The following is a 23,134-nucleotide window of genomic DNA, read 5'->3' as shown; positions in this document are numbered from 1 at the left end:
ATCCCCTTCCTCTCCCCTCCCAAACATGTCCTTACAAACTTTAAATCAAATTATTTATTTATTTCGAAACTAAACTATTTCTAATGTAACTTATTCTATTTTAACCTTTTTTTATTTTCTATCTCTTTCATGACTGTTTTAATTTATTTTTTATGTTTTATTAAAAGTTTTTTTAATTGCCTTTTTGCTAAAATGTACTATAGAAATAAAGTTGCCTTGCCCTACAACCTCTGCCCTACAACCTCCAGCCTGTCAGTATGTAACCAGGGCATAGAGAACCCTGTTGTGCCTACAACCTCCAGCATGTTAGTCAGTCACCTGACTTGTTGTGCTTGTCTGTTTCAGTGGAAGTTTAACCGCACCGCGTCCGCTTTCGCCTCGCCATTACATTACATTGCTGCAAGGAGTTTTGAAAACTGTAACCACACTTGCGACTGCTTTATCGACATTGCCGTCACTCACTGTGCGTTGAACAAGCTTCAGAGATGACGTAGTTTCGCTCCATCTGTGCCTGCATGTGTGTCAGAGCTGAGCCCGGCACTCTGTGAAACATGCAGAAAGGACAGAGAAGCTTGCGCTTACACACTATCGGGTACCAAAATTGATTTAACGTGAATCTGTCCTCAGCAGTACCAACGTAATTCGGTCGGTACTGTTAGGTTTAAAAAAGTTAAAGCCAGGCTATGTTTGGAAAACAATGTTTAATGGGGCCTGCAGGTAAATTTAATCAAGTAACTACACTAATCAGCATTTGACTGCCTCACCCAAAACCTAGCTTCTAAAGAATTAATCAGGTCATGTCTGACATTTAGCATATGAAGAAGACTCATTGTCCCCACAGGAAAGGTAACTATTGTTTCTGCTTTTGGGGAGCCACTCCCTGCAGGGCCAGACGTGATTAGAACAAAGGGAATGCAAACTCTGTAAACTTGAACAGAATCGGCACTACCATGTGAAACGACCTTTGTCTGTGACCTGGAGTAAACCTGAAATCAGAGGTGTGTCTTTAACCTGGGACAGTTTCCATTCAGGGAAACACCCACAATTCCAAAGGGATATAATTCTGATCCTGAGTAAGATTCGGTACTACAGCCTGTGACCCCGCAAGGGGAAACTGCTGCAGTCCGCTGTTTACAGTGTATTTGTTTTGTCATGTCGCATGGCTGCTAACTGTGACACGACAGGGGAAGCATGTTTTGCAGTCTGCTGCTGGCAGTGTTTATGTTTGATTGTGTTTTGACTGTCGTTTTCATGTTGTTTTATGTTCTTGCTTAACTTTCAATTCGACCCCAGCCTCTCCTCCTTCCTCCACAAATCAGAACGAACACGTCTTTTAGATATTCTTAACAGTACCATAAAGAGTACCGAGTTCGGTACCCAACCCTAATGTTAGCATGCTGATGTTAGCATTTCATTCAAAGCACAACTGTGCTAAAGAACAGCCTGACAGAGCTGCAAGCATGGTTGTTGATACGCTCCTGTCTCCTCTTCCAAACTGTGCTCGTTTTGTCATGTTTTCCTCTCCTTGTCCTTCACCTCCTTTCCTCTCATTTCTATGGTCTTTTCTTACAGTTGTCCTGACTTTCTCCTCAGCTCACCCGGGCTTATTATAAAAATGACAGCTGAAAGCATGTAAAACATGCCTAGTATGAGTAAACCATGAAGCATGTGTCCTAAAAGCCTTGCATGTTCTCTTTCTGTTTGTTTTTCTGTATATCTGTTTCTCTTTCATGATCTCACGGCTGTCTCTCACCACTTTGCTCTCTCTCTGTCTTTCTTTCGCTTTCTCTTTCCATTTTTTTTCCTGTTCCTCTGTCTCCTTATCTCTCTCCCCCATCTCCCCTTTACTATCTCTCCCTCCTGACTTCAGATGAGTTCATTGCCTCCCCAAGAGCCTTACCACCCACAGTTTTCTCTGATTGAACTCTGAAGCCTCAGAACTTTGCTGTTAAGATTCAATTTGTTCTGACCTGAGCGAGGGGCGTGAACGCCATCATGATATCATTATATTAGAGGAACGGGACCAGTTCTTGAGCGTAATCATCCTAATGCCCCCCAGCAAAGAGCAGAGAGTATCAAACGGGATACGGGGTTATGGTAATGGGGTGTAAAGCTGATTGAGATTTCCGTAAATTAATTAGGCCCCGGGAGAGGGATGGACTAAGGAGGTGCTTTGGATTGCGAGACAGTCGGGTGGGTTGGAAGTGCGGGGTGAGGATTGGGTCGGTGCATGACCAGAAAAGACAGAAACAAAAAATATTATGGAGGATATTGGCTGAGATGAGGAGGAAGACAGATGGATACAGATGGAGGGGAGAGACAGGAAGCTGTGGCAGGGTGAGAGGGGGTTGTAGGTACAAAGTAGAGACAGAGAGGTAGAAAAAGGGTGGATCAATGTACAAAACAGGCCAAGAGGCATGTAAGGTAATGGAAAGTTGTTCTGCCTACCAAGCAAAGGCGGTCAGAAACAGAAAGAGACATACACAGAGAATTTGAAATTACCTTCATTATAAAACACTACTTTAAAAATAAGCCACAGTGTGCTTTGCTTATCCATGGTCCAAAGCAGTGTTTGGGGGGTTTAAGTGAATATAGAGAGGAAAGAGAAAGATATGCAGACAGAGACGGACAAGGAAGCGTTAAATTCAATCTGCACAGTGTTCAGAGGAGACGGAGTAGCTTCTGGTCTCTGTGTAAATGTCAAGCTCTCACTTTGCCATAATGACCCCTGAATCACCAACAAGTCAGTCCAGAGCATGAGGAACAGCCTGCTGACTCCATTATCCGCAGGCATGTGTGCCTGGGGCACTGGCACTGGCAAGACTCGAGACCCAAAGGTGGTGTAGTCAGGGGATTAAAATCCCATCATAAAGTTATCCTCGAGAATACAGGACATGGTTCATCGCTAAATCCTCTACATGTCACTGCCGTGTAAATTCTGGATAGTACAAACCTACCAAAAGAGGGTATGGTATTGGATGATTTTACCGGTTGTTGTTTTTAGTTCACTACCCAACAAATAATTTGTTTCTACATTGTCTGTGCAATGTAACTACCACTATGGTTAAGGTGAGGATTGTGGTTATGGAAAATAAACTGTGGTTAAAGTATGGATAGGGTTAGCCTATGAAAAAGGTTCATAAAGGCGAACATTAACTGTTGCAATGACAAACAATTGTGGTTGTTTAGTTTGGAGTACTTGCTGGGCAGATGTCTTTGGGAATTATTTATTCTACTTGACTTGTAAGTTAAATATGTTCAGGTGCTGTATATCTCTCACATTCAAACCTTAAAGGAGACCTATTATATAACATGGTTATCATGGCAAATCAGTAGTTATAGCCTAATGAAGCTTCATGAAGCTTCGTAAACCATTTTCTTCATTTGTTGAGCCCCTAGATGACATGCATTGTCGTCTTTGAATATGCTTCACAGGATATTTAACTTACAGAAATTGGAGCACATCCTTCCTGGGGCACTACAAACTAAATTTAGTGATTCTATTTTTTTTTTTACTCTTACTTCGAGGTGTGCCAAAAACAATAAAACCCAATCTGACATTCTTTATAACTCTTGTGATGTCATCTTTCACTTGTACTTCAGATATTTGTACAATCCCTCTAAGCCATCCCTGCCTTTGAAGGTTCAGGGTTTGACTTATTTTTGTTTCTGCGCACCAAATAGTAGGAGACTGTAACAGCAGTTCAGCATCTGCCTTAGTGGGAGAGGATACAGAAAATTTATTTATACCACAGTGAAACACATTTTCTAGTGTTTTTTTCAAGCAGGGACTGTCCTGCTTCCACTGGAGTCTTGACAGAATGCAGTAAAATGGACACAATTAAGAAAAGGTGTACAGGTGTACACTTCAACTCACAGAGCAGCCATTTGCAGGACTTTGGGGATATGTTTGCTGCCAGCAGAACTTCCTGATCTGTCCTAGGGCCGTTTTTCTTTCTTTCAAGCACTGTCTCTACTTTTGGGAAATGTTTTAAGGCTTGACATGATAAATGTAGACTGCAGCTCCAGAAAATCAAACAGCAGCCAGGAAAGAGCAGTCAGTATAGAGAGAGATACCTACTCCTGTACACCAGTGATGAAAATCCAAATTTTTCACTTTTAATAGACTCTCAAGAGTTTTCTTAATGCAACACAGAACAAGAATACTGTCACATTAAACAGCTCGTCAAACAACCCAGCCTTTATAGCAGTAAGTCAAATGATCTCAGCGAACTGATTGCTTTTACCTCTTCAAAAAAAGTGTATAGTAATTCATCCTTTGTTAATAGTCATTACGCTTTGTATCTGCTCTTGGGATGGGCTCTTTGCAACTTACTGTGATCTGTTTAAAATCGTATTTATCCTTTCTTGCAAGTACTGCTCTCACTTGAGGGAAATATAAAACTTGAGGGGAGTATAAATCAAGTGTACCTCCATCAAATGCAGCGCAGTGAGGGACTATTTTTCTCCTGCTCCAGCACTTAACCCTTGCCTGATTAAGGGGCAGCAGCTCAATGATGGTGACCATCTGAGGACAGGTTGGGTTGGGCAGCTTCCTGGTGTAAATAATACAGAATGAGTTTTGTCAGTTGCACTAAAAAATGTTTAAAGTTTAGAAATTCCAGTTATATATATATTGACCTGTTCCATACCTTATGGTTATTATACTTGAAGTTGCTCACTAAACAATAGTAATAATAATAACTTTTATTTATATAGCGCCTTTCAAGAAACCCAAGGACACTTTACAGAATTACTAAGCTAAAGGAGGTTGTGGGCTGTCGTGAACAGGTGGTGTTTCAGGAGTTTTCTTTTTTTTAAATGTCCAGGGGGGGTGACCTCTAGCTCGCCCAGTAAGAGCGTGCGCCCCATGTAGGCTGAGGCCTTTGCAGTGCCCCGGGTTCAAATCTGACCTGCGGCCCTTTGCTGCGTGTCATCCCCCATCTCTTTTCCTCCTTTCCTGCCTATCCACTGTCTCACTCTGAAATTAAGGGAAAAAAGCCCCCCAAAAAATAATCAGCAATAATAATAATTGTCCAGGGATGTAGCATTTTGGATATCTGCAGGGAGGGTGTTCCAGAGGGATTGGGCTGCAACACTAAAGGCTCTGTCTCGAAAGGTACAGAGTCTGGTGGGGGGAATGGAGAGCGGGCCAGCGTCCAAGGACCGCAGGTTTCGTGGTGGGGTGTATGGATGGAGGAGGTCGGAGAGGTACTGTGGGACCAGGGCATGGAGGGATTTGTAGGGGAGAAGAAGGATTTTATATGAGTGAAGGTGGATGAGGGTTGGCGTGATGTGCTGCCAGGTCTTGGTGTGGGTGAGGACCATGGCGGCAGAGTTTCGGACATACTGGATCCTGTCTAGGGTTTTGCTGGGGACCCCAGACAGGATTCCATTGCAGTAGTCCAAACGGGAGGTAATAAAAGCATGTATAAGGGTTTCTGCCACGGAATCAGAGAGTGATGGCATCACTCTTTCAAAAGCTTAGTTAGTAAGGGTGTGCATCTCTCCCTTATAAGACGATCCAATACATATCTAGATACATGGACTACGATACGGTTCAGGGACAATACATTTTGAATCTGGAACGATTCGGTGCAATACGATGAGACACGATTCAATCTGATAGTCTGTGTTTAATGTCAACACATTCATTTCCCATTATAAATTAAAATAAACCAATTATATAAAAGAAGCATTGCCTACCTTCAAATATATAAAATATATATATATATATAAACCAATTATATAAAAGAAGCATTGCCTACCTTCAAATATATATATATATATATATATATATATATATATATATATATATATATATATATATATTTGTAAAAGGGACCAGGGACTGGTAAAGCTAGGACATGCTAATAGTATACACTGTAACTTCAACTTAATTAGCTAGCCACTTATAAACCAAATAATAATCTTAGACAGTAACTCAAACACAGGCCCACATTACACACCATTGTGAGCACTCCAATAATAATAATATACAGTATTATGTGAGTACACATGTGAGCACAATAACACTGTTGTGAGCGTTAGCGGACTTTGTTTGCTAATGTAACTAAACATCTTAGAACATATGAAGGTCAATATAAACTTAACACACCCAAATACATATCTATACATATTTATACCAGTCTACTCATGTTTATGAATACACACATGGATGGATGACAATGTCCATAATGTATTGCTTTGTTTGCACCAAATTATGAAGATTGGTATGAGAGTATCGATGAGTATCGTTATCGTTAAGTAAATAAAATCCACAGTAGACTCACAGTATCCCTTTATATGTGTAAAATATCAGAAATGTATAACATGGTGTGCCTGGATAGCTCACCTGTTAAAGCATGTACCCCATGTACAAAGGCTCAATCCTTGTAGCAGCTTCCCCAGGTTCGACTCCGACCTACGGCCCTTTGGTGCATGTCATTCCCCCACTCTTTCCCCTTTCACATCTTGAGCTGTCCTATATAATAAAGGCCTAAAAAAAATGCCCACAAAATAATATAAAAAAAAAAAAGATGTGCACAATCAGATGACAGGTTGTGTGTTGGCGGTTGGACTGAAAGACGCACTGTGCAGGGAAGAGATGAAGAGACAAATTTAATGCTGAGGGGACTTATTGTCATTTTTTGTAAGACAAAATGCGATGATTTAATCATTCAACCTCGTCAATGGAATCGTAATTTTTGAAAGATTCCAAGTAGGAATCGGTTCTCGATGCCTAACCCTACTTCTAACTGAAAAAAAAACATTTAAATGCTAATGAGAAAAAAAGACAAAAACTGTAAAAAAGAGAAAAACTTGGAAAAAGATGGTAGAAAGAAGGAAGGAAGTAAGGCAAGAATAGGTCAAAATAGTATCAAAACTTCAGTGACATAAGAAGAAAAAAACCGAGAAACTTGTAAAAAGTAGGACAGTAAAGGAAGGAAGGCAAGATTAGGTCCAAAGAAGGCAACACAAATGTCAGATTTTTGGTAGGAAAAAAAAAATTAGAGGAACAATGTTCTGGACAACAGCCTTGTTACTATTAAACATTTTGTTAAATATCTCAAGTACCCCCTGCAGTCCTCCAAAGTACCCCTAGGGTACACATACCCCCATTTGAGAAACACTGTACTAGATGGTGCTCTCTGTTTAACAAAGGGTTGAAAGCACACTGAACTGTCATTCTTTGAGCCTTTTTCTTTAAACCAAGAGCGACATCTAGTGGGCAAATAAATAAATGGTTCACAAAGCTTCATGAAGCTGCATTTGGCCATCACTAACCACTGGTCAACTGCATTATTAAGCGTTAGTAGTCCACCCTACGTGGACTCAAATCTACCCTGTACTGTATTTAGTGCAAACATACATTTAAGTTATGTGTATTTACCCAATACTAATAGGTATACATACCTGGAGATTCTAATAGTACAGATGTATTATCCTTAAAATATACTTAAGTATCAAAAATAAAAGTACTTGTTCTGCTGACGAATGGCAGTTAGTACAGTAGTTCAGTCCAGTGATTTCCAACCTACGTTTGGCCCACCTCCAAAGGGTCAAAGGTAGTGATGTCCAAATGAAGCTTCATGAACTATTAGTTGTATTTGTTGACCCAACGAGATGGCACTAAAGTGTGCTTTTAACCCTTTGTTGAACAGAGAGCACCATCTATTGGGTTCACAAGAAAAACAACTCAGACATTTTAAATGTTTTTTTGTGTTTTTTTTGTAAGGGTCCAGAAGACAAATGCTTGGGAATGTGTTGAATTATCATATATTTTAAAAATGTAAAATCTTAATCTGTACAGTAACCACACAGCTGTCACAGAATTGTAGTGAATGAGTAGATGTTTAAAGTAACATAACGTGGAAATACTCATGTGAAGTATACGTTTCACTATTACGCTTCTCATACCCTCATGTTAATTCAGAGATTCAAGATTGAATGTTTGCCTATATTTCCTATTAGAATCCTTGTCACTGCTTCGATTCTGTAAAAGCTCACGCAAAGAGCAATGCCTTTTACGCCACATTTGTATTATTGTTTGCTATAAATCGTCAATTAAGACACCAGTGTCTCTGACTGAACTGAAGTGTGTGCTGTTCTTCTGTAAGAACACAAGAAAACTGGGTTTGCTACTTTTGAAAATCCTTCACTTGACTTCCAACCGACACAGCTACTGTGGCCAGTATTACTCAATACATCACTGACAGTGGTGTCTGGATAACTTAATTAAGTTTTAAATGATACTAACTGGGGCCTGCCACAGCTGTATCAATTACCTGCTTAAAACTGTGCATTACACAAAATACAATAACAAGAATTTCCAAAGCACACAAAAAAGTTGTCATTCCATAAAGCAGTTGATGCATTGGCTATTTTGAATAGTTGATAGTTGGTTATTGCAGTAGGACCTACCTAATAAGCAAATAGCTGGCATTATTTGAAATAGTCTGCAAAATATTCAATTGTTCACGTAAATTAGAAAACACCAGCTTGATGAATGATGCTATTTAACTGCTTTTCTTTCTTGTGTTGTTTTACCCAATACCAATAGCTCGAGCTCATCACAACTTTAAAGGTCTAATGTGTAGGAATTTCTCCCATCTAGCGTCTCTCTCTCTCTCTCTCTTTTGCTTTTTTCAATATCCTGTTCCTGAAACTTGGATTTTGAATACGTGCATGAGGCGGAGTGGCAATCGGGAGAGTCGGGAATTTTCCCTTTGGGCCGGTAGTGTTTCGAGGTGCTCCGGCCGGTCAGATCGCCCGCTCCGGCCGCTGCCCGCTCCGGCTGCTGCGGCCCGCTGTACAGGTTAGTTTTACCAGCAGGCCGCAGCAGCCTCTTATTTCCGAAAATTCATCTCTCCCCCGCCACCCAAGGGCCGGTGGTCTATGAAATTTTCCTGTAGATTTTTTTTTGTTCCACTCCACCGCAGAATGTATTAAGATAACGTGTGGTCCTCCACATTTCCTTCTTCAAAGTTGCTACGATACCCATTAGTAGCACCTGTGAGTTTATCAAGTGACGGCGAAAACATGAAAGGTGGAGCAGTATGTCCTGTATGTCCCTTACCGGCTAACGTATTTCAAGATGGCGCATGATTATGGAGCATCTACCCCAGTTCATGCGAATGCAAATGTAAAATTTCAAGCCAAAAGGAATACTTGGAATTGATGGTGGTGGTAAATTTTCATGAAAAAGGACACGTTTCTGAACGGGCAACACAGATTTTGATAATAAACAACTAAACACGTTACACACTGGACCTGTACATACTTTGGCCTGAACAAGCAACTGACCTGAATTTGACTGACAAACCAATCGTTCCAGTTGGTAATCTATTTTCCTTGAAGTACCACTTCATGTATTTTTTACACACCTTCCATATTGCCTCTTAAAAGTAATTTTAGATTGGTCTTAAATGCTCCATTGTCTGGAGACAATTCTGTTGCAGCCATAAGAGCGAAAATCTCAGAGCAATAAATGTAATTGTCATCTTTTTGTTCTGAAGCTTATTGGGCCTTGTCGAGATGTATTAAGGGAGTGTGACAATTGGAGTGTCCATTTTCCCCAGATGACATACCAGTGAAGAGAAGTAATTTCTCCACATTGAGACACAGTCGTAGTTCCTTTTGGCACCTATACACTGGGAGCCATTAAATCGGCCATTGTCCACTGGCTAAGAGGCTCAGCAGAGCAGTATCACTATATTAATTAGGATGTACAGTGCCTGCTTTGAATGTAAAGTGAGTCAATTAGCTTGCATATTCACTTCAGTCCAGCACATCGGGTCCAAATGCCCTTTAGAATCAAAAGCATGGACACAGTTGATTTCTGCTCTGCTGCTCTCTCCCTCATTCTCTTTCATAGAATCCTTTCCTACAGGCAGATTTGGAATATGTGAGACAAAAAAAGCTTTGTGCGCTAGGCTGTATTATACAGTACAAGCTTATTGAAAGGCTGCTTAATCATAAAAACTCAGTTGCAGATAGGTGGTTGCTGAGTGATCAACCTTATAAACAGTGCTTGTATAGGCCTTGTTTTGTACTGAACTGAACACAACAGACTGAACTTGCTATTGAACTGAAGACGTCACAGCATAATGAACGGTGTGACAATTACACACTGATATGGGGTACTGATGTGCATTTGAACAGTGATGTAAATGCTTAGCTTAGAAAAAAGGTGAATGAACAACATAGCCATTGACTATGAATCTTTTAAATGAATGGAACATTTATCAATCATATCTATATACATTAGATTTAAAACACTTCCCATTACACTTAGCCACTTACGTACATGCGTCTCTGTTGGCCAGAGCTCAAATCCGATGCATCCGTTTTGGATTTCCTGCATGTAAATCAGAATTGGCCTCACTCCATGCACATGAAGCTGTTTAACTGCCAAACAATGACAGAAGAAGAACTTTTACACTTAAGCCGTTTAGTTACAAACAGTAGGGTGGCTGAGTTGCAATTCATTAAGCCTTTTTCTTTAAACCAAGAGCGCCATCTAGTGGGCTCAGAAAATAAAGAAAATGGTTCATGAAGCTTCATTTGGCCATCACTAAATTAATAAAGTCTACTATATTAGCTATCGTTGCTACTAGCTGGTCTGACCAGATAGAACCCAACGGGTGCAGCCTAGTCAAGAAGGCTTCTAGTTCCTGTAGTTTTGCCAGGCTGGTTGAGCTAATCAGGGATCAGATAAAGGATATTGTCCAGGCTCGTTTCAGGAAATTTCGGAGGAGTAAAGCTGATGTTCATCATGCTAGCTAAAGATACATCTTGACACAACAATCACCACTCAAGTACACTCCAACATAGCACAGCGCTGTCATGAGTAGATGAAGGTGCTTAGTTGTCATGTTGCCACTTTTAAGTCAACATGAAAGACTTAAAAGCGTACAAAATAATGTAAAGTCTGGAAAAAGATCTAGAATTCCTGGACAACTGAGCATGCAAGACAATGATACAGTTGAATGTCCCAGAACAAGCAAGTAAGTGGACCTTGAGTTGAGTTTTATGAACTGTTTAGGTTGATAATGAACTGCCAAACATTTTGCATACATTGTCTGGAATCAGATTCGTTTGGACTCCATTCCAAAACAAAATCTACAACCTGGCAAGATGACAGGTTACTAACACTGTCATTTTCTTATGTTATTCCTTCCTTCTGGTCTCTCTTTCTTTCTCTTGACAAAGCCAACCCTCCCCTCTCATCTCCTGTCCTCCCTTGGTAATAACACATTAGTTTGTAGGACATTAGTCAGTAAAAATGAAAGCATATGGCACATAATATTTACTTGTAATGAGCCTGAGTGCCACCATGCGCGGAAACCAAATTATAAGTGCCTCATTTTGTGGCAGCCCAATAAATATTTTACCCTGTAAAAGTATGGATGACGTGGGGGGATAAGAGAGCCACCTGTTTTTGTCTGCTAAATGATTTACCAGATGTCTCGTCTTCATTGTTTTTTCTCTTCGGTCGCCCCCGCCCCCCATTCATTTCCCTATCTCTCCTAGGTTCACAAGAGAGGGAAAGAGGGCGTATAACAAAAAATAGGAGCTTAAGGGTAAGCAAGGAAAAGAAGTGTCAAGCTAATTTAGGAACAGCAAGAGTGAGCATGAATGAGATGCACAAATGTTCCAGTGTACTCTTCACACTCCTGAACTCATCAAGCTCTGTGGCACTGCCAAATGTTCTTGCTCATTCACTGAATGCTAAAATCCACCGGCGATGCTTAAGATCATACATCATTGATGCTAACACTGTTTCACGATCATCTCCTCATGTTTTCTCACACATATAAACACATTTTTCATGCAAACAATGCAAATGTTTTATTTTAAGATGAGGAAGTCAGTCGTGCTGTAGCTGGTAGCACTTCATGTAAAGTGCTACTCATAAGGTGTTAATGCATCCTATGTACATCACAGGGATAATGAAAGTGCCTGGTCAATATTGATTATTGCAGCAGCATTTGTGGTATACCTGAGATATACAACTAGATTTCCATTTGAGATGGATCACACTTAATTTATCAAATTCCCATAATAGCATTTAGACACAAAGTCAAGAAGAAAGTAGCACTTAGTACAAGCATGAAGCATGAGCCGTTTGTTTAAGTTTGTGGATCCCAATTTGTTGTCATCAGGGCTTAAAACTTACAGGTTATGTAGAGGTGACGTGCAGTAGAAGACAATAGAATAATAGGGACGTACTATTAATTGAATTTTGATCGTGATTTCAATTTTGTCTCCCAACGATCACAACAACAATTTTTTTTATAATCAAGCAGGCCTAATAGACTAGTTAGCTTTTGCTTCCTGTATCCCTTCGTAGTGTAAATCCCACCTTTTAGTTTCTATGTGTTCCACCATGTTTGAAATAACAAACCAAACCAAAAGGGCATTATCATGTGGAATGAAGTGATTTAATGCAATGCTCAACACGTGCTGCATCACATATAGTCCAAATTAAAGGTCCTATGACATGCTGCTTTTTTATGCTTTTAGATAGGCCTTAGTGGTCCCCTAATACTGTATCTGAAGTCTCTTTCCCGAAATTCAGCCTTGGTGCAGAATTACAGCCACTAGAGCCAGTCCCACAATGAGCTTTACTTAGGATGTGCCATTTCTGTCTATAGCTTTAAATGCCATTGAGGAGGAGGTGCCTTGACCAACTGCCACTTTGCTTGTTTGCAAGCCATGATGTCTCTCTCTTTCTCATGGGCGGGCCAAATTCTCTGGGCGGGCAACATACGCGGGGTTTGGGGGGGGGGGGGGGGGCAAGGGAAGGACTGCCCCCCCTAGCGGCTGAAGCGGGTAATTGCAAAATTGTTGTTTCAAAAATGTGTGGAATAATTATTATATATTTTATAAATATTTTAAATAACACAAAACAACTAAATGGTGGTAGGTAATACATCTGATTTCATATAGGCCTACTACTTTAGTAAAAAAAAAAAACTTACTGTTGCACTAGTCTGGACATCTTACCGTGCCAACGTTGCAATAAAGGTTGCCTAAATGCCATGTATATAAATTTGCTGTCAGTTTACTAATTGATTGTGTGTTTTGTGTAGATTTGGACTTTTATACCATATTGTTTAAACGGCGAGGTGGATCTACTGATCACTGTGAATTTTTTCGTGTCATTGGATTATGGCAAAATACGGATCTTTTTTCTTAACGTGTCTTAATGTTTTATGGTGTGATTGCACTTTGTTTCTGCGTTTTGAGAGGCATCTCAACAGACTAGGTCGAACACTGATTGTTCACTATTACATTTGAGTTGAATTTAAGTGTCGTGGCATTCCTCCACCGTCTGTCTATTGCATTCCAAGACAGCCGTGCCGCGACTGGATTTCATAAGGGCGAGTTGTTAAATTGTTACAATGTAATTTAAAATCTGCTTTAAAAATAAACATATATGTTTTTTTAGCATGTTTGTTTTGTCCATATGTGCTCGTGCTGTGTTCCCCAAGTGGTAGGCCAGGTCTCAGCTGTTACAATGAGTTTTATTTTTTTTTGCCCCCCCCCTGGCTCGAATGTCAAACTCCACTTATGGTGGGCAAAGCAGAGAAAGGGGAGGTAACCTTGCTCCTCATAAGGAGCAGATTCCAGATTGGCCCATCTGAGCTTTCATTTCAAGGCAGAGCAGGATACCCAGGGCTCGGTTTACACCTATCGCCATTTCTAGCCAATGGGGGACCATAGGCAGGCTGGGGGAACTCATATTAATGTTAAAAAAAACTCATAAAGTGACATTTTCATGCCATGGGACCTTTAATGTAATTACCAAAGAAACAAAAACAAACCCACAGCAACCGGTCACATTTACTCATTATGACAACCACATGGCAATATTACACAATTAGAAATCAACAGGCTTACCCATAAATTCCAGCCAAGCTGCTGGGGCTCAACACACATGCCACCACGCACACACAAAGGCACAGCAGCCAATGACACTGCTCAAACCTTTAACACCAGCAGCAACAATCTAAAGCAAGCAGTAATAGCAAGTAAATAATTTTACTAAAATGCATAAAAATTCATTAAACTTACCAAAGCTGCTCATCATTTGAAGAAAGAGTACATCCTCCTTTATTTCATTAACTTAAAAAAAATGTAAATGAACTTGAACTAACGGTAGTCTCGTTTTGCCAGACGTTCCTCCACCGTGGCGCTGTGGAGGAGGGTCTGGCTAGCCCACACAGCCTTTCGGGATGGGAGAAAAACGTGCACTGGTTTATTGGCATTTCTTTAAACCAATCACAATTGTCTTGGGTGGTGCTAAGCACTGAAAAAAAGCGCTGAAAAATAGCCTCGGGAAAGAACTTGTTTTGGTGGAACGTGTATGTTCAAAAGATGTTTTAGTCGTGCAACAGAAAACTCAGATTGAACCAATTGTCTAGCTAGATATCTGGATTTACCTTGCAGAGATCTGAGAAAAGGTTAACCATAGTCCTCATTAATCGACTGGAGTTTAAAATGGACTGTAAATGTAAATGGACTGTTCTTATATAGCGCTTTTCTAGTCTCAAAGACTACTCAAAGCGCTTTAACATTCACCATTCACACACATTCATACAGAGGCTGCTGTACAAGGTGCCACCTGCTCATCAGATAATAAGTCACACACATTTACACTCAGTGTCTTGCCCAAGGACACTTCAACATGGGACTGCAGGGCCAAGGATCAAACCACCAACCTTCCAATTGGCAGGCAACCGCTCTACCACTGAGCCACAGCTGCCCGTGACAACACAAAGGAAGCCCAAGGCAACGGATATCCAGCCTACATGAGTGAAATCCAGCATATTTATAAAAAAAGTCACATTCAAATAGTAATTAAAATAGTTTTTATTTGTTTACATTTATCAGTGTTTTAAGCCCCCAAAGTTGTAGGATTAGGCAATGTTTATGATGGGCACTACGAGAGGCACGGGCACAAGGGGACGACTGGTGCGAATAAAACACTATAAAACCTCCTTAAAACAACCAGTTTGGTTATAAAAAAAGCTGTTTAAAAGAAGGCAAAATATTAAAGGCCGGTTAAAAGAACCACTGGACAGACGGACAGCGGGAAGCCAACGGTCTTAGCGCTGCCTGGAAGGAGACGTTGGGGGGGCTTAAAATGCCATCGAGGTTTTTTTACTGTTCGAATTATATTCGACTTTTGGTATTCGTTCCAACAGCCCTATAGGACATGTGGTTTACAGAGCATTTAGGTATGTTTTAACAGACAAAAAAAGCAGGTTTATTTCAGTTGGACTTACAGAAAAGGGGGAAATTAGCACTGGGAGCTTTAGCACAACAAAATTGGCTATACTGTGGCTATAGGAGATTTAGCAGAAACCCGATGTTCCGGTAACAGTATCCAAAACTATAATAAGTATAATTAAAATTACACACATACTGCACAGACCACATAGATACATTCTTTAAAAATAAAAAAATCTTGGCCACACACACACACACACACACTCATGCAGATCATGCTTCCAAACAAAGAAAGAGATGGCATTTTGACATTAAGAGGAAGATAAATACACAAATCCCTCCCACTATACCTGGGATTGGCGCCAACACACACACTCTGTCTCTCTAACTCTTGGGAGAAACGGAGCTTAGTACAGGAGGGCTCAGATGGGTGTGTGTGTGTGTGTGTGTGTGTGTGTGTGTGTGTGTGTGCGCCTGTGTATGTGTGTGTGTCTCCTCCTACCTCCTCATGTCTTGAATAGCTGTCTTTTCTCTTTTTTCCAGTTCCTTCCTCTCCTTGTCTCTTCCCTTCCCAGCCTTGTCTCCCCTTCTTTCTTTAAAGCTGTTCTTTACTTTCTTTATGCTGACTCTTCTCCTCATCTCCCTCTACCCTTAGTCTGCCAACAGAAGTCAACTTCCTCCTCCTGGAAGAAGAAGAAAAAGTAAAAAGTAAGTGTTATTACTGTCACTGACAGATAAATAAATGTTACCTTTTATCTGGGTTGAAAATGAGCATTTTACAGGATGAAATATTCATGTTTTTCAACAAACCTGCATTAATCCGAATTTCTGTATTAAACAGAATCAATTGGCGTGATCTGAAAAGCTGCTCAAAATGCCCATATAATGGAAAATTAATACTAAACTTTTTTGTCTCTTTTAGCTCGTTTTGCTTGTTTGGTTCATTCTGATGCAAGAATTCCACAGTGCTTCCGAAAGATGTCTTTGTGGATCTTCATGAGAAGGGTGTTATAGGTAATCGTAGCAGCAGAGGCTCGCAGGTTGCATCTCATAGCCCTTAAATTGCCTCCTCGAGTCCTCCACTTGCCTCTCTTCCGGGGACTGCCCATTTCTCCGACGCTCCATTGTTCCGACCTCTCAATAACCCAAAAAATTCTCTTTGGTCCTACAGCCCACTAGTCCGATGTCCCGCTGGTGGCGAAATTATGAATCCCACTATGGCCACACCAAGTTGATACGAAGCAACTTGATTTTTTATTTTTTTAGTTTAGTTTATTTCAATCAATCAATCACATAAATACACAACATCACTTACGTAACATAAATGGTAAAAAAAAAGAAGTGTCACCTTAGTTCATGCAGTGTTAGCTTAACTCGTTTATAATCAATACTGATCGAAAAGGTGTAGGGTTGAAGCATTTGCTTATCACACCTACCCTTTTTACATTCTATTTTATTCTTTTTTTGTTCTTAGGTCCCTCAGGATATTATCAATTTATATAAAATGTATTATCATTAATTTCTGTATTTATATACATATTATCACACATATGTGCAAAAATAAAAAATAAACAAAACAAAATACATTCCCATTCATATACACATTTCCATTTATGCCTCTCTTTTATATTTGTTAATCATCCTTCTTTTTAGTATTTTTTGTAATGTGTAACGCATTTTTACTTACTTATCTAAAAGATTCCAAAAGTTTACTCCTTTTGCTGATATACATCTTTGTTTTACATTTGTTGTAATCTTTATCTTTGTGAACATTCCCCTCAGTTCATACTTGCTCTCTCTAATCTGAATCTGCTTCTGGATAGACTGGAACCATTCTATTTTTGACTTTATACATTATTTGCATTGTTTCGGCTTCCACCAAGTGTCTAAATTTAAGTGTGTGTGAGTTTATAAATAATCTGTTTGTTGGTTCAAGGTATTCTGCTCTCTTAATGAGTCTTATTGCTCTCTTTTGTAATATACAAATAGGTTTAGTGATTGTTTTGTACGTGTTTCCCCATATTTCCACACAATATGTAATATATGGCAATATTAAGGAACTGTACAATATATGTAGTGTCACGTCTGCCTCCGCTCTTATTGTGTTTTCTGTTTGTTTTCATGATTTCCTGCTTTATTTTGATATTCACTGTTTGTCTGTATACCCGTTCACTTGACTTCTTGCCTTTGTTTGTTCATTTTTGATCACCTGTCTCCACCCTAATGTGATTCACCTGTGTGTAGTTGTCTTCCCATCCCCCGTTTGTATATACACCCCTTCTTTCACTTGTTCCCTGCAAGATTGTTGTAGCTCCTCATGTGTATCTCTTTCCGGCGTTTTCTTGTGTATGTATCCTGTGTTACCAGACCTACCGTTTTGTTTTCCTGACCACGTCTTCTGCCTTTTGGATTGGTACCATTGCCTGGATTGTTAATTCTTTATTAAACATACTCACCTTCTACTCCGTGTTGAGTCGAGCGTTTGAGTCCGACATCGTACCGGTGACATGTAGTGAATTTGAATTGAGCACATCTTTCGTTTTATGTAATATCGCAATGGACATTGACAATTTAGTTTTCACTTATTTGATATGTGGTTTCCAGCATAATTTGTGGTCTATAATCACTCCTTTCATAGACTATTTCTATTTCCACATGTTCTATCATATTTACTTCATGATTGATTTTTTGGATTTCCAAATATCATGAACTTGGACCGAGTACTGAGCCTTGTGGAACCCCACGTTACTTTCTTTAAATCAGATTTATCATTACCTATTTGTACATACTGCTGTCTTTTATCCATTGGTTTACAGATTGGTTAGGGTTAGGCATTTGACCTTGAGTGTTTAACCCCTTGACGCCTGAATTTATTCACAATTATATAAACAAAATATTATGTGTGTTTCTGGCTCCAAGCTGATGCTAAATTAAGTTGAGATTGTTAATTTAAAATAATGGGGAATACACACGCTATCGCGCCTGCAGTCGGAATGGAAGGGGTTTGATGCAAATTAGCGACAGTCGGCGTTAAGGGGTTAAGGTTAGGATAGCCGATTGGTCAGGGGATAGGACCTGTACAAATGGGGTTATGTTACCTTGCGTAAGAATGGACGCCTGGCCAATAAATGCTATTGAAGGGTGGGTCTTGGCGTGGCCATAGTGGGATTCGTAATATTGCATGTAATAATATAATAATATATATAATAATATGTATGTGTTGAGTGAAGAGTTTGTGAGATATTTTATAGAGAGTAATGGGTGTGTAGAGAAATGCAGAATGCATATATAACATTTCATGTAATGTAATTTAATTTTCTCGCAAACCATTTGTCACAGCAACTGCCGCTAATATCACTGGAAAGCTTAGATTCTGGTTGTGCCAGACTCCTGCCTTTGGCTGAGTCTCTATCTGTCAGAGGGAGAGCAGGAGTGCGGTTGTGAAGAAGTTGGTAATTTCATGTTTTTTTGATTAACACTTTTGCATGCACTATATCCGTGTCACATTCTCATTAGGGGCTGAGCCCCCCTAAAGGTCTGATACTAGAATCGCCCCTGCTGCTACTTTATACTTGTACTCCACTACACCTCAAAGGGAAATGTTGTAATGTTTACTGCACGGAATTTATCTAACAACTTAACGCTGGGCTTGTTTCTGCAACAGCTCATTGAGTATTGGATACAATTAAAATTTTCCTTTGAAATTGGTCCAGTATTAAACGAGATCGCTGCAGTTGGCAACAAGCTACAATGAAAGTTAATAGAACAATTGTCCATAAAAGTGTTTGTTTTGCCACTGACAGGCTCAGATTAATATTCTAAGTGTCTGACAACATTATAGAAAGGATTTCTAAGGAGGTCGACCTTTCTGTTAAAGAGTAAGATCCTTTTTTTAAACATAAAAAAAGTCAGTGAAATTGTGTTTGCTAAACCCACTAGACTCCAGGTAAATAAACAGTAATTTTAGTATCGTAAAATATGGGCATTCTAGAACATCTCTGAGCTCTGAGCAGCGCTTGCTCTGGCTGTCTTGAGCCTGTGCATGTAGGGTGCGCGACTAGATGTTTGTTTAATGTTTCCTTTCTTTCATTCCAATTTCGGGTCTGTCAGTCACACTGAAAACCAGGGGGAAACCGGGGACGTCTGGTCACCTTACTCTTTGCCTATTTTTGGATTAGCCAACTACAGGCACTGCCAAGATGGCGACGGCCGGAGCTACCGGGAACCGCCCACTTGGAGCTTAATTTTGGCTCTTCAGAAACCTATTGGTGAAGTAAGTCCATATTTCATACAGTCTATCATTATACCCAAAATCAGGTATAAAAGAAAACAGCCCCATTAATGTCTCCAAATGACAAGCTTTCAAGTTCCCTTGCATGAAGCATGTGTCAGCCTTTAGTCACACTCATCTACCTCTCCTCTGCCCACCACCAAAAAGTTAGCAACTACCTAGATAACCACTAAAAACACTACAGAGACTTACATTTAACATTAATCTTAAAGAAACACAACTCCAAATTAATGCTTATACTGTTACATGTGTGAGTAAGCAATTTTGTTTGCTAGCATGTTAGCCCTAACTTATATGTATATGGCTGTGTATTTTGTTAGCTTCTTTTTAAGTTTCATGGCAGATAGTGTTCAAAATTCTATTTGCCCAATATCTGAAAACTTTTTTTGAGGCCATTTGACACACCATAACTCTGCCATGAACAAAATCCAGTTGACCTTAGGGTGTATTGGCCATCGGCGTGCTAGCTTAGATACGAATTAGCCTTGGCATGTCACTTAAACTTTTTTTTAACTTTTGACAGAGCTAGCAGTTTATTAGCAGACTTTATGCCAAGCTCGGCTTAACACATACCTATCGTTGTACTAGATTAGAACTAGCGTTTAACACAATAAATCCTTATTTTTAGTATGTTACTATTTGATATTACTGCAATGTCAAGAGTTATGGAAAATTATTATCTATTCTCCTTTATCTTTTTGTATTTCCATGATTTTAGCCTCTCATTTGAAGTCATTATCTCTTTCCCTTACTTTACTCTCTTCTCCTCATGCCATCTTCTTGTCCTCCTCTGCCCCTGTTTTCTTCTGTTTCACCTGCTCCAAAAAGTATTCTCAGCTTCTTCCGCCTCACTTTCTGTCTCCTCTTCTCTCCTCTCTCATCCCATCCCCTTCCTTGCTCCATTCTATCCCGGTCTTGTCTTCTGAAAAAGGTATCACCTCTTCTCAAGGATGTCCTGGATTTGCAGCTACGCTATCACCATGGGGACTGTTACCGAGGAGATAATGAGCGAGAGCAATAGAGAGACAGATGGATGAAGCGGTGGTGGTGGAGTGGGGAACTCCAGCGTAACGTGGCCTTCTTTGGTTCAGTAGGACAACAATGTGGAAAGATTACGGAGAAGCACACAAACAAGGCAGATGGATTGAAAAGAAACAGGAGATGGATGAAAGGGAAAGATGGAGGGAGAATAAGAGGACGAAAAGATAGGGGTGTTTTTTTAGTGTCGAGAGAGAAAGGCAGGTAGGTAATGAAGCCTGATCTATATTTTAAAGGCTTGGCGGTACAAGTAGAGTGGGAAGTAGCTCAGAGACATGGAAGTAGTGATGATAGAAAATGAGAGAGACAGAAGGAGGGAAGGAAGATGAAGGAGAGATAAATTAGATGAACAGGACAGAGTAAGGATGCTATGACAAGAGAAGGAGAGATTGAAAATGATGAAAAGAAAATCAGAAACCAAAAAATGTATGGTGCTATAAGAGCAGAGGGTCTTACTCTCAAAAAAGAGATGAAAAAAGATGATCGATATTAATATATTACATTTTCCCTTCTAAAATTCATCAATACTGTAGGGCCCTGAACCTGAATTATTGTTTTCCTATTATGTATGTGAAGTACTGCCTCAGGAGCCATTCAGTTTAGCATAAAAATGGTTAATGGAAAACGACACCCATGGATAATCTTACATTGCCAATCTTCTATGTTGTTTTTCTTCCAAGAGTTCTGGATTTATTATGACATGCTGTAATTTACTTTTCCATTGTATTCACTATGTTAACCTGCCAACCATTTCTACCTATCAATTATTTATATATTTCTGAAGATACATGCCCTTAATTTTTGTTTTGTGTAGGAGGTGAGAGCAAAGGCCTAATCACAGCAAAAGTTTTCTCTTAACAGAACATATGACATATCGTTCAGATCACAATTACAAGCTGCCGAGTGGGAAAAACTGTTTATCCCCCTCCCCCCCAAGAAAAAGGAGGTGCTGTAGGTAGGATTGTGAAGATCCAGGATTTAGCCAAAGAATACATGTAGCTCATTAAGGCTATATTTCTGGGGTCAGGCTAGCATTAAGCGTCTTGGAATAATTTACGAACAGGAGGTTTTATTTATTTTTTCTCTTTTTGACCAACATTGTGCGAATGCAGCAATAGCCTGTGTATTGACTGGTTTGAATTCTGTGGTCGTTGACGCTTAACCTTGCAAGGCAGCTAGATTTGCATGATATCACAAGATCACAGATCCATTTTGTCAGGCTTCAAGTAATGCAATGACCATGAGCGTCTGAAGAGGAGCTACTGGCAGCAACGGGCATGGTTTAGGTGTGTGTGACGACAAGGAGAGGTGGCTTTTCATTCAAAACAACAATGGCGGCTCCTAAAGAGGTTAGCGTAGATGCTGCAATAGCATCATTTGTATTAGAAATGGAGAGTATTTCTTCATTGAAAGAAGTTTGAAGAACGGCACTGAAGGCTTTTATTAACGGAAAATGTGTTTCGCACTGCTGCCGACTGGCTTTGGCAAGAGTTTGATAGACAGATGTTTAATCCAATCACCTGCCAAGTAATTTTTGAAAGTGCCTGCCATTTTTGATAGAACGGGGTGTGTGAGAGTAGATAAAAGTGGGGGAGGGTTAGGAAAATGACTGAGTGTAACGGGGGGGCATATTATTTTTGAATCATTTAACAGCATATATTCTCAGTATGGCTCCTATTTCACTTGATGGACGGTAATGTCAGTGCCTCAGATAAGGAGAGCGATGATAACGTGAATGAGACTGATTACATGTTGAAGAGGGGCATGAACGGAGAATAACAGTGGTGGTAGTGTAGCGGAAAATGAAAGCTAAGTGATGAGGTAGAGAGATAAAGAGTCTCTCTCCCCCTAAAGTGAAGGGGGAGAGAGAGGAGGCGATGGCAATAAGAAAGTAACAAAAGGAGAAGAAAAATGAAAAGGTATAGAAGGAGGAAAGGGAGTAAATGAAAAGAGCAAGAAGGGGACAGTGATAGAGGAAGGAGAAGGGGAACTTCTGAAGCAACCAAAACTCAGTCAAATTGCTAAACAAGCAAACACAAAATAATAGAAAATCCTAACTTATATTTGCTAAACTTTGTTTTGTGTCACTCGTATTTCCGCACTGTGCTATGTCACGATCTTTGGACACATTTTTTTGTTTAAAGTTACTGTGAATTTAAAGTAGTGTCTGCCACCGTTATCACGGAAAAGGCGTATTAAGTAGGAAAGTGACACTGGCAATGATAGATGGAGAACCATCCTATAAATGACAAAAATTGGTACCCATTGGTGGGAATTGCTGTGGACATACACTGGTAACAGCAAATTACATTTAACCATGTATCCAGCTAATTCAAATAGCTCATGTTACTGCATTGTGTGAACATTTAACATTCAATATTTTAGGTGGCGTTTTCTTTTGCGGGGAAATAGCCATTCCAGAGCTGACCTTATGTGCAAATGTTCCACCAAAATAAGGTTGCTCCCGAGACTATTTTGCAGAGGCACTGTCGCTGCGTCTGGAGCTTAGCACCACCCAAGACAATTGTAATTGGTTTAAAGAAATGCAAACAACCCAGAATGTTT

General features: G+C 39.9%; 1 long non-coding RNA gene across 2 annotated transcripts; it reads right to left on the bottom strand.

Moving 5' to 3' along the window:
- Window positions 1-210: 210 nt before the first annotated feature.
- On the bottom strand, window positions 211-20,660 carry LOC114563050 (uncharacterized). 2 transcript variants are annotated; one of them, XR_003693568.1, is made up of 3 exons: window positions 20,284-20,660; window positions 15,743-15,923; window positions 211-542 (listed from the first exon to the last, which is right to left on the bottom strand). It is a non-coding gene; the product is annotated as an uncharacterized LOC114563050 (long non-coding RNA). The 2 variants fall into 2 exon arrangements; XR_003693569.1 differs by lacking the exon at window positions 211-542 and adding an exon at window positions 10,303-10,410.
- Window positions 20,661-23,134: the final 2,474 nt, after the last annotated feature.

Source organism: Perca flavescens, chromosome 10 (assembly GCF_004354835.1).
Source record: "Perca flavescens isolate YP-PL-M2 chromosome 10, PFLA_1.0, whole genome shotgun sequence".
Taxonomy (NCBI): domain Eukaryota; kingdom Metazoa; phylum Chordata; class Actinopteri; order Perciformes; family Percidae; genus Perca; species Perca flavescens.
This window is presented reverse-complemented; position numbering and strand designations above follow the sequence as displayed.